The sequence below is a fragment of the Carlito syrichta genome, unplaced genomic scaffold (genome assembly GCF_000164805.1).
Source record: "Carlito syrichta isolate Samal-C Ts95f unplaced genomic scaffold, Tarsius_syrichta-2.0.1 Scaffold311222, whole genome shotgun sequence".
In the NCBI taxonomy this organism is placed as follows: domain Eukaryota; kingdom Metazoa; phylum Chordata; class Mammalia; order Primates; family Tarsiidae; genus Carlito; species Carlito syrichta.
This window is the reverse complement of record NW_007255318.1, coordinates 636,733-648,185: the sequence shown is the minus strand read 5'-3', so window position 1 is coordinate 648,185 and position 11,453 is coordinate 636,733. Positions and strand designations below refer to the sequence as shown.

General features: G+C 45.8%; 1 pseudogene; it reads right to left on the bottom strand.

The window, feature by feature from the left end:
* Positions 1–8,276, bottom strand: part of LOC103271102 — a 14,309-nt pseudogene extending 6,033 nt beyond the window's left edge.
* Between the last annotated feature and the right edge of the window lie 3,177 nt (positions 8,277–11,453).

Sequence of the window (11,453 nt, the reverse complement as noted above, 5' to 3'; positions counted from 1 at the left end):
TTCGGTGGCTCAGCCTGTAATCCCAGTACTTTGGGAGACCAAGGTGAGTGGATTGCCTGAGCCCGTGGGTTCGAGACCTGCCTGGGCAACTTGGCGAGACCTCGTCTCTACAATAAATAAAAAATTAGCTGGGCATGATAGCCAGGTGGCTATTTGGAAGGCTGAGGTGGAAGGATCGCCAGAACCCAGCAGGTCAACGCTGGAATGGTCATGAGTGTGCTACCCCACTCCAGCCTGGGCGACAGAGTGAGACTCCAGCTCAGAAAAGAAAAGAAAAAAATTTCAGCAGTGGCTCATTCCTGGAATTCCATCACTTTGGGAGGCAGAGGTGAGAGGATTGCCTGAACCCATGGGTTCAAGATCAGTCTGGGCACCTTGTCAGGACCAAGTAGCTACTCTTATAACAAACACTATGGAAGACACAAAAGTATAGTATATAAAGATTGTTTTCCAGGAATTTCCAGTCTAGATAGGAAGAAAAAGCAGACGAACACAAAAATAATAATGGTCAAGACAGCACATAAGACCAGGTGCAGTGGCTCATGTATGTAATCCCAGTACTTTGGGAGGCCAAGGTGAAAGGATTGCTTGAGCCCAGAAGTTCAAGTTCAGCTTGGACAACAGAGCAAGACATTGTTGCCACACACACAAAAAAAAGTGTATAAGTCTCAAATGAGGAATACAAACAAGTGCAGAAGTCAACTCTCGGCTAAGAGGCTCAGGGAAGCTTCACAGAACAGGTAGGATTTAAACTGGGCCTTTAAACTCAGCCTAGGTTTTTGGGTTTTTTTAAGTCAGAGTCTCAGTCTGTCACATAGGCTGGAGTGCAGTGGCACACTCATGGCCATCTCAACCTACTAGACTCAGGTGATCCTTCTGCCTCAGCCTTTTGAGTACCTGGAACCACAGGCCTGTGCCACCATACCCAGCTAATACCCAACTTGACAAGATTTTGCCAAGTTGCCCGGGCTGATCTCGAACCCCTGGACTCAGGCAATTCTCTCACCTCTGCCTCCCTAAGTGCTGGGATTACTGGTATGAGACACTGCGTCCAGCTTAACCTAGGTTTAACAAAATGATCAAATCGAAGCCGGGCTCAGTGGCTCAGCCTGTAATCCCACGCCTTTGGGAGGCTGAGGTGAGCGGATTGCCTGAGACCGCAGGTTCAAGACCCGCCTGGGCAGCGAGACCTCATCTCTACAATAAATCAAAAAATCAGCCGGGCGTGGTAGCGCATGCCTGTAATTCTGGCTACTTGGAAGGCTGAGGCGGAAAGATCGCGAGAGCCCAGCAGGTCGAGGCTGTGGTGGCTGGGAGCGGCCACTGCACTCCAGTCCAGGCGACAGAGTGAGACTCCAACTTCAAAAAAAAAAAAAAAAAAAAAGATCAAATCGGTGGCTGTCTTGAGACAAACACTCTCCCTCAGCCATAGTATTCCTGGTACTTTTCCCAAAGGAAACATTTTATTGTAACTAACATATCTGAGATCAAATTCTGAAGTCCAAATATATTATGGCTTCCTGGGATATTAACCATCCTGTAAAGAAAGTGATCATAACAGGGTGCCTGAATGAAACGTAATTGTACACCTAACCCTTAACTGTACCCCACAAAACCATAATAAAAAATATTGATTACGAAAAAAAAAAGTGATTATTTTTGTATGATAACTGAGTTAATGCTGCAGAGAGCTTTGTCTATTTAGCTGGCAAAATGCTAACGCGTTAACTTCATTTCATTACGCTTGGGGATTTTTCTCCCTCCTGCTTTGGTGAAGCACAATTCTCATTGAAAACAATAACATAAAGCTAAGCCACGGCATCTACCCCACCCCTTCAATTATGTGTTTTCTGTGCCCTCTCGGGTCATGCTCTTCACACCCAGGGCTTCATAAATGTTGTCGGCAGATGGATTAACTGAAAGAACTATCTGGTAAAGCTCTCTAGCTTATCTTTTCTAGGTTACAAACACAGAAAGCAGAAAAAAAAAGTCTAGGATTTGATTACCAGTTGACTTATTATTAGTAGTAAGAGCAGTAACATATTTTTTGTTTGTTTGTTTACCAATCAACCTAGCCTACTTGGAGATTAAAGTATAAAGAAGAGGTCACTAACCATAGGCCAAAGAATGATTTTCAAAAGGTTAAAAACATGATCTTGGCCAGGTTCGGTGGTTCAGCCTGTAATCCCAGCGCTTTGGGAGGCCGAGGTGAGTGGATTGCCTGAGCCCGCGGGTTCAAGACCTGCTTGGGCAACTTGGTAAGATCTCATCTCTACAATAAATAGCCGGGCGTGGTAGCGCACGCCTGTATTTCCAGCTACTTGAAAGGCTGAGGCGGAAGGATTGCCGGAGCCCAGCAGATCGAGGCTGCGGTGGCCAGAAGTGGCCCACTGCACTCCAGTCTGGGTGACAGAGTGAGACTCCAACAAAAAAAAAACATGAACTCAGATAAATATAAAATGAAAATGTTGTCAAACATCTTACTGCACTTATTAGCTAATGAAGAAATAATAAAAGATGGGGTTCAGGCTGATCGTGGTGGCTCATGCCTGTAATCCCAGCACTTTGGGAGGCCAAGGTAAGAGGATTGCCTGAGCCCAGTAGATCGAAGCTGTGGTGGTCATGAGTGTGCCACTGCACTCCAGCCTGGGCGACAGAGGGAGACTGTGACTCAAAAAAAAAAAAAAAAAAGCCAGGCTTGTTGGCTCAGCCTGTAATCCCGCGCCTTTGGGAGGCTGAGGTGAGTGGATTGCCTGAGCCCACGGGTTCAAGACCCGCCTGGGCAACTTGGCGAGACCTCATCTCTACAATAAAATAAAATAAAATAAAATAAAATAAATCAGCTGGGTGTGGTAGTGCATGCCTGTAATTCCGGCTACTCGGAAGGCTGAGGCAGAAGGATCGCCGGAGCCCAACAAGTCAAGGCTGTGGTGGCCGGAAGCAGCCACTGCACTCCAGTCTGGGCGACAGAGTGAGACTCCAACTCAAACAAAAAAAAAAAAAGAAGAAGAAGAAGAAGAAGAAAAAAAGATTGGGTTCAAACAAGAATCTGAAGAGGTAGGTGTTTATAACAATTTAATAAGGAAATGTTAGGATAAGATTACTAGGCTAAATATAAAACTAGTTAATGTCCGACAGGGCCGTAAGTCTCAACCTCTGAAGTTTCTTCCTTACAGAAATTATTTGTATCTCTAACTGGACAAGAATCTACAAGCTACCTTCTGCTCCTACAGAGTTGTCAAATAACCCAGTCATTAGACAGTCAATCAAAGCAACAAGCCTAGCAGTGCACTGAAGGAACACCTAGTAATCTGTGTCTATTTCCAGGTTTAGAATAATTTTTTGACACTCAAAGGCTCTCAAAGCTAATGGCAGAGGTCCAACATCATATGCAGATGACATTGTACCAACTATAAAAGAATATTGTTAGAACAAGTATTCATTCCATACAGTAGGAGGAAACATGATTTTATTTATGTAATGACTAGGCTCAGAGAAGTGTAACACAAACAATATTCCAGAGAATACTAATGAGTACAGAGGTCATCTACATGGCAACCTCAATGATCTGGAACCCAGCTGAGAACCAATCTAGATATACATTTTTTATTTTTTATTTAGTTGGAGTCTCATTTTGTCGCCCAGGTTGGAATACAGTGGCACACTCACGGCCACCACAGCCCCGACCTGCTGGGCTCAGGTGATCCTTCCACCTCAGCCTTCCAAGTAGCTGGAATCACAAGTGTGTGCCACCACACCCAACTAATTTTTTGATTTGTTGTAGAGACAAGGTCTCACCAAGTTTCCCAGGCTGGTCTCAAACCCCTGGACTCTAGATATAAATTTATAGAGTATTTAAGGCTACTTTTAGATTTCTTCCTAATAATTTTACTTATCTGGCCAGGCATGGCGGCTCATGCCTGTAATCCCAGCACTTTGGGAGGCTGAGGCAAGAGGATTGATTGAGCTTAGGAGTTTGAGACCCAGCCTGGGCAACATAGAGACCTCGCCTCTACACAAAATACAAAAACTAGCTGGGCGTGGTGGTGTATACCTGTAGTCCCAGCTACTCAGGAAGCTAAGGTGGAAGAATTGCCTGAGTCTAGGAGATCAAGGCTGCACAGAGGTATGATCATGCCACTGCACTCCAGCCTGGGCGACAGTGTGAGACTCTAACTAAAAAAAAAGTGTTTTTATACTTATCTGGAGAATGTTAGGCACAGTCACACAGCAGCAGAGATGCCATTATAAAGGAATACATAACCTATGAGCATCTTGGGGCATTTAGTATAGCCTATAGCCTTATAAATCCCTGAAGGTATCATGCCTTATGGTAGAATCCCATCAATAATCTTTATACACTCATGCCAGTAATCAACAATTCTGAATTGTTTCTCAGTAAACTCCATTTATGAAAGTATGCAAATACATAATTCAAAAAACTTCTATCAAACATATTTAAACATTTAAAAGTATTGGTATTTAAAGAGCAAATCAACCCGTTGTATTGAATATATGCTATGTGTAGGATACATTATTGGGCCCTAAATTATACTAATAGAAAAAAGAGGTTCCTGCCGGATTCGGTGGCTCAGCCTGTAATCCTGCGCTTTCGGAGGCTGAGGTGAGTGGATTGCCTGAGCCCGTGGGTTTAAGACCCGCCTGGGCAACTTGGCGAGACCTCATCTCTACAATAAATCAAAAAATTAGCCGGGCGTGGAGGTGTGCACCTGTAATCCCAGTACTTTGGGGGGCCAAGGCAAGAGGCAAGAGCGTGCGCTGTAGTTCCTACTACTTGGAAGGTTGAGGCGGAAGGATCACTGGAGCCCAGCAGGTCAAGGCTGTGGTGGCTGGAAGCGGGTGACAGAGTGAGACTCCAACTCAAAAAAAAAAGAAAGAAAAACGAGGTTCCTATTTCAAAAAGCTTATAGTAACAGAGACATCTTTGTAAACATATCTGACACAAGAAAATCTGAATGAACTGCTAGGTATACATATAGGAACACAGAGGAAGAATGATTAAGTTAGGCTCAAGTTAGAGGAAGTTCAAGGAAAAACAGACATTTGGATAGGGCTTTGAAGGATTTAATACTTATGTGTCGCTGGGCGCGGTGGTTCATGCCTGTAATCTCAGCACTTTGGGAGGCCAAGGCAAGAGGATTGCCTGAATCCATGGGTTCAAGACCAGCCTGGGCAACTTGACGAGACCTCATCTCTACCATAAATCAAAATATAAATAAATCACGTGGTGACAGGTGCCTGTAGTTCCAGCTACTTGGAAGACTGAGGTGGAAGGATCGCCTGATCCCAGCAGATCGAGGTTGCAGTGGCCATGAGCAGCATGCCACTGCACTCCAGCCTGAGTGACAGAGTGAGACTCCTACTCAAAAAAAAAAAACTTGTTTTCCTGTTTGTTTTTCAGAGTATACTATTAGTTCTCACCTACCACATTTAACATTGAGATCATTCTAAATCAATACTTTTTTTTTTTAAATGAGAAACTTCAGGCTAGGCTCGATGGCTCACGCCTGTAATCTCAGCACTTTGGGAGGTGGAGGAGAGAGGACTGTCCGAACTCAGGGTTCCAGACTAACCTGGGCAACTTGGCGAGTCCTTGTCACTACAATAAATCAAAAAATTAGCCAGATGTGGAGGTGTGCACCTGTAATCCCAGTACTTTGGGAGGCCAAGGCAAGAGAATTGCCTAAACTAAGGGTTTGAGACCAGGCAGGGCAACTTGGTGAGACCTCAGCTCTACAATAAATCAAAAAATTAGCCGGGCGTGGTAGCACATACCTGTAGTTCCAGTTACTTGGAAGGCTGAGGGGGAAGGATTGCTGGAGCCCAGCAGGTCGAGGCTACAGTGGCCGGGAGCGGCCAACTGCACTCCAGTCTGGGCGACAGAGTAAGATTCCAACTCAAAAAAAAAAAAAAAATTCTTTATTCTGTAAATTGTCTGCAATAAACATGTATTATTTTAAAATCAGAATATAAGACACACAATTATTTCCAAATTGGAAACATGATCTTATTTATTTTTTTGAGTTGGATTCTCACTCTGACACCCAGGCTGCTGGGTTCAGGTGATTCTTCCACTTCAGCCTTGCAAGTAGCTGGAACCACAAGTGTGCGCCACCACATTCAGCTAATTTTTTTATTTATTGTAGAGACGAGGTCTTGTCAAGTGGCCAAGGTTGGTCTCGAACCCATGGGTTCAGGCAATCCGCTGACCTCCACCTCTCCAAGTGCTGGGATTATAGGTGTGAGCCACTGCATTTGGCGGAAGAATAGTCTTTTTTTTTTTTTTTTGAGTTGGAGTCTACTCTGTCGCCCATACTAGAGTGCAGTGGCCGCTCATGGCCACCGCAGCCTTGATTTGCTGGACTCTGGCGATCCTTCCACCTCAGTCTTCCGAGTAGCCGGAATTACAGGCGTGTGCTACCACGCCCAGCTGATTGTAGAGATGAGGTCTTGCTGCCCAGGCGGGTCTCGAACCCATGGGCTCAGGCAATCCACTCACCTCAGCCTCCCAAAGGCATGGGATTACAGGCTGAGCCACCGAGTCCAGCTAAATAGTCTTATTTTTAAGTGCAGTAATATTTCCAGAAATTTCATCTAAGGAACTCATGATAAACACGCATAAAAATGCACAAGCACTGTCTTAGCTCATGTTCCTCATAGAAAGAACATGAGGCTAAGCCTATATACTAATAATTTATTAGTGACTGAGGTCCCAGAGAAGTGTGAATGAGGAAAACACAGGGGAGTGAACCATACAGAGTGTGCATGGCTAAACTTGCTACAGCATCCTCTAACACATTCAGCTGATAGCTTGTTCTCATGGGATGTCTTCAGCGAATTCATAGGATGTGTTGCAGTAGTCTATCCAGCAGGAGGAAGGGAAAATGACATATAGACTACTTCTCTGCCTGTCCTGACCTCTCATTATTCTAATTCAGCTCAGAGGGCATTCACTCTCCTAAATTTCCAGGTGTATCATCTGCCTGCTCTGTGCAGTAGTTGGGGAAGACAGAGCGCGCCTCCAGTATGACCAGGGTGCAGGCACAGCTGGTGGCTTTTCAAGGTCTAATTGCAGGGTTTGGTGGCAGCAGCCAGAACTGGGTCTACAACTGCAGGTAGAATGTGAGCCACCGCAGTCTTGCTTGTTAGGAGGTAAGTGACCCAGGTGTGCGTGGAGAGGTGGAGGGCGAAACAGGTATGGTATGTGGATTCTGGTTGGCACAATAAACACTATATTGGTCAGCTGACTCTTGGTACCACTCTGATCTACTCATAACCTCTTATGATACCCAGGTTTTATATGAGAATAAGATGCTCTTACTTCTTCCCCACAAGAAGAAATGAAAGAATACATTTTTTCTGAGTCAGAATCTCACTGTCACCCAGACTGGAATGCAGTGGCACACTCACGGCCACCGTAGTCTAGACCTGCTGGACTCAGGAGATCCTTCTGCCTCAGCCTTCCAAGTAGATGGAACTACAGGCATGTGTCCCCCATGTCTGGCTAGTTTTTTTTATGTTGTAGAGAGTAGGACCCACCAAGTTGCTCAGGCTGGTCTTGAACCACTGGGCTCAGGCAATCCTCTCACCTCTGCCTCCCCCAAGTACTGGGATATTATAGGCATGAGACACCGAGCCGGCAAAGGATAATCTTACTAGTAATGGTTGGTCGTCATTTGCTTGTAGCATCCCAAGACACAGTCCCTGCTGGCCCCAGCTTATAAATGGTATCTGTTATTGCATCCCCCACAGTCCATTCTGATGGCCCACACTTCTAGCTGGTTAGGCTTGCTTGCCTGGTGGGGCAGGTTATTCATGCAGGTTAGGCATACTATGCTTCTTGTAGGCAGCTTAAATTAAAATAGAGTAAGCGTTCAGACATTTTTATTTACTTATTTTTGAGTTGGAGTCTCACTGTGTCGCCAAGGCTGGAGTGAAGTGGCATGTTCACGGCCACTATAGCCTCAACCTGCCGGGCTCAGGCTGTCCTTCCACCTCAGCCTTCCAAGTGGCTGGAACTATAGGCACACACCACCATGCCTGGCTAATGTTTTGATTTATTGCACAGGTGAGGTCTCACCAAATTGCCCAGGTTGGTCTCGAACCTGTGGGCTTAGGCAATTTTCTCACTTCGGACTGCCAAAGTGCTGGGATTATAGGCGTCTGGCCCAGACATCTTTCTTATGGGCATACCAGACCTGACCATCCTGCAGGCTAGAATGTGGAGACACCTGCAGTGCAGTCCCTTGGTTCATGGTTCAGAAACACACACCCTCTCAGCTCAACGAAAGTGGAGAGATGCTAATCGGCCTACCCTCTAAATTCATGGTTAGCATAATAATCGTCGCAAAAGTATAGGAAGGGGCTAGTCAAAAGCAATAGCCATTCTTTCTTAAAACGCCCATGTTCATTGGGCATGCCTTTTTTTTTGAGCTGGAGTCTCACTCTGTCACCCAGGCTGGAGTGCAGTAGCAAACTCACAGCCACCACAGCCTTGACCTGCTGGGTTCAGGCGATCCTTCCACCTCAGCCTTTCAAATAGCTGGAACGATAGACACGCACCATCACGACCAGCTAATTTTTTGACTTATTGTAGAGATGAGGTCTTGCCAAGTTGTCCAGGCTTATCTTGAACCAAAGGGTTCAGACAATCCTCTCACCTTGGCCTCCCAAGGAGCTGGGATTATAGGAGTGAGCCACCGCGCCCAGCCTGGCATTCTTCTTTCTAATAAATTCTTAGACTGTTCTTGCATTCGCTCTGAAATTCTTTTCTGTAGCAAGTCAAAAAAGAACCTACAGAGCGTCAGATCGTTCCCTACCCGCAACATCTCAATCCAGACTTTCATCTGCAAACTGTCCTGCCTTTCTGGGCCCAGGCTGCTTCACTTAGTCATTTACAGTTATCAGTGGGCATGGGAGCGTCACAAGATGTCCTCATTTACAAAAATGCATCTCCTCATTGTACACAAGACAGGCATACTTTTAATTAATTCATACCAAATACTACAGCTGCAGATGTAGAAATCTTTCGAGCACAAGAAACAAAACAAGCAAAAAACGGGCAGGGGGAAGGTGATCAATTTGAAATGCTGGTATCTGTGAGGATTCCTTTAATTAAAGAACTGTGAACTCATAGCAGAGATTTATGTTTTCCCCTCGTGTACACTAAGGGTGGGGTATGTATCATGAGTCAGGGTCTCACTGTTGCCCAGGCTGGAGTGCAGTGGTATGATCACGGCTCACTGCAGCCTCCAACTCCTAGCCTTAGGTGATGCTTCCGCCTCAGCTTCCCGAGTAACCCACCATGTCCGGGTAATGTTCTTTTTTAAACATTTTTTGTAGAAGCAAGCTCTCACTACTTTGTCCAGGCTGGTCTCAACCTCCTGGGCTCAAGCAATGCTCCTGCCTTAGCCTCCCAAAGTGCTGGAATTACAGGCATGAGCCACCCCACCTGGCCAAGGATGAGACATCTTGTAGAGGTGGTTAGTAGAGAAAATAAGTTCTCCAATGACCTAATGTCTCTGATTATTTAGAAAAATGCATCACTTAATAGGAGAATACTGTGTGAGCAAAGAGGGATCAGTATAAAACATTGAAGGCAATGTTGGGCTCGGTGGCTCAGCCTGTAATCCTGCGCCTTTGGGAGGCTGAGGTGAGTGGATTGCCTGAGCCCGCGGGTTCGAGACCTGCCTGGGCAGCGAGACCTCATCTCAACAATAAATTAAAAAAAAAATCAACTGGGCATGGTAGCGTATGCCTGTAATTCCGGCTACTTGGAAGGCTGAGGCAGAAGGATCGCCGGAGCCCAGCAGGTCGTGGCTGCGGTGGCCGGAAGCGGCCACTGCACTCCGGTCTGGGTGACCGAGTGAGACTCCAACTCAAAAAAAAAACAAAAACCAAAAAAAAACATTGAAGGCAGTGGAGGGTTACTTCATCCAGGTAATATAACGGCTTGATGACTTTACCTGTCTGTCCGTTCATCCACCCATCTGTGTCAAGTCTACTGATAAATCCATTGAGCACTTCCATTTGATTTTTTTCTGTTTTATCTCTCTACTGAAATTACCTACCTAGTCATGCACATTCACATTTCCCACTACAGCCTTTAGCATAGTTTTTTTCTTTTTGAGTTGGAGTCTCACTCTGTCACCCAGACCGGAGTGCAGTGGCCGCTCCCGGCCACCGCAGCCTCGACCTGCTGGGCTCCGGCGATCCTTCCGCCTCAGCCTTCCGAGTAGCCGGAATTACAGACACGCGATACCATGCCCGGCTTTTTTTAAAATTTATTGTAGAGATGAGGCCTCGCCAAGTTGCCCAGGCAGGTCTCAAACCCGCGGACTCAGGCAATCCACTCACCTCAGCCTCCCAAAGCATGGGATTACAGGCTGAGCCACCTAGCCCGACTTAGCATAGTTATTTTAAATATCCTACCTGATTGTTCTGACATCAGTGTTATATCTGAGTTTGATTGTATCGACTGCTTTGTTTCTTAGTGGTATGCTATTTCTTCTTGCTTCTGTATGTCTCACAAGTTGTTCAAAGCTAGCTAGCTACTCATTGTTTTTCAATATTTGAAATACTCAGTTTGTTTTGACCAATTGTGTCCTACTAAGAGGTATTACAACTACTCAATTACTTAATACTTGAAGTCAAGTAATCTTTTTTTTTTTTTTTTTTTGAGTTAGAGTCTCATTCAGTCGCCCAGGCTGGAGTGCAGTGGCACATTCACAGCCACCCCAGTGTCGACCTACTGGGCTCTGGCGATCCTTCCACCTCAGCCTTCCAAGTAGCTGGAACTGCAGGTGCGCTATCACACCTGGCTACTTTTGTTTTGTAGAGACGAGGGCTTGCCAAGTTGCCGGGGCTGGTCTCGAACCCACAGGCTCAAGCAATCTATTCCCCTCAGCTTCCCAAAGTGCTTGGATTACAGGCTGAGCCACCGAGCCCAGCCTTTTTTTTAAAACATATTTTTTATAAAATTGTGGGTTTTTTTTTTTACTCTTAAGGCATTTATCTATCACAACATTCTCTCATTTCACATTAGCTTAAATTCAACTCAGATTTTACACTTCTCTTCTGAGGTCACCTCAGCAGGTTTCACAACAGTGAGCCCCACGGTGAGCCAGTTTCGCAGGTGAATCAACTAGATGTTGATACTGGTCGGCTACAAGGGAAAAGCTCCAAACGCAAAGGAAAAAAAAAAGGGTGAAATTTATGCAAAGTGCACTTTAAGAAGAGGCACTTTGCCGGGCTCGGTGGCTCAGCCTGTAATCCCGCGCCTTTGGGAGGCTGAGGTGAGTGGATTACCTGAGCCCGCGGGTTCGAGACCCGCCTGGGCAGCGAGACTTCATCTCTACCATAAATCAAAAAATCAGCCGGGCGTGGTAGCACATGCCTGTAATTCTGGCTACTCGGAAGGCTGAGGCGGAAGG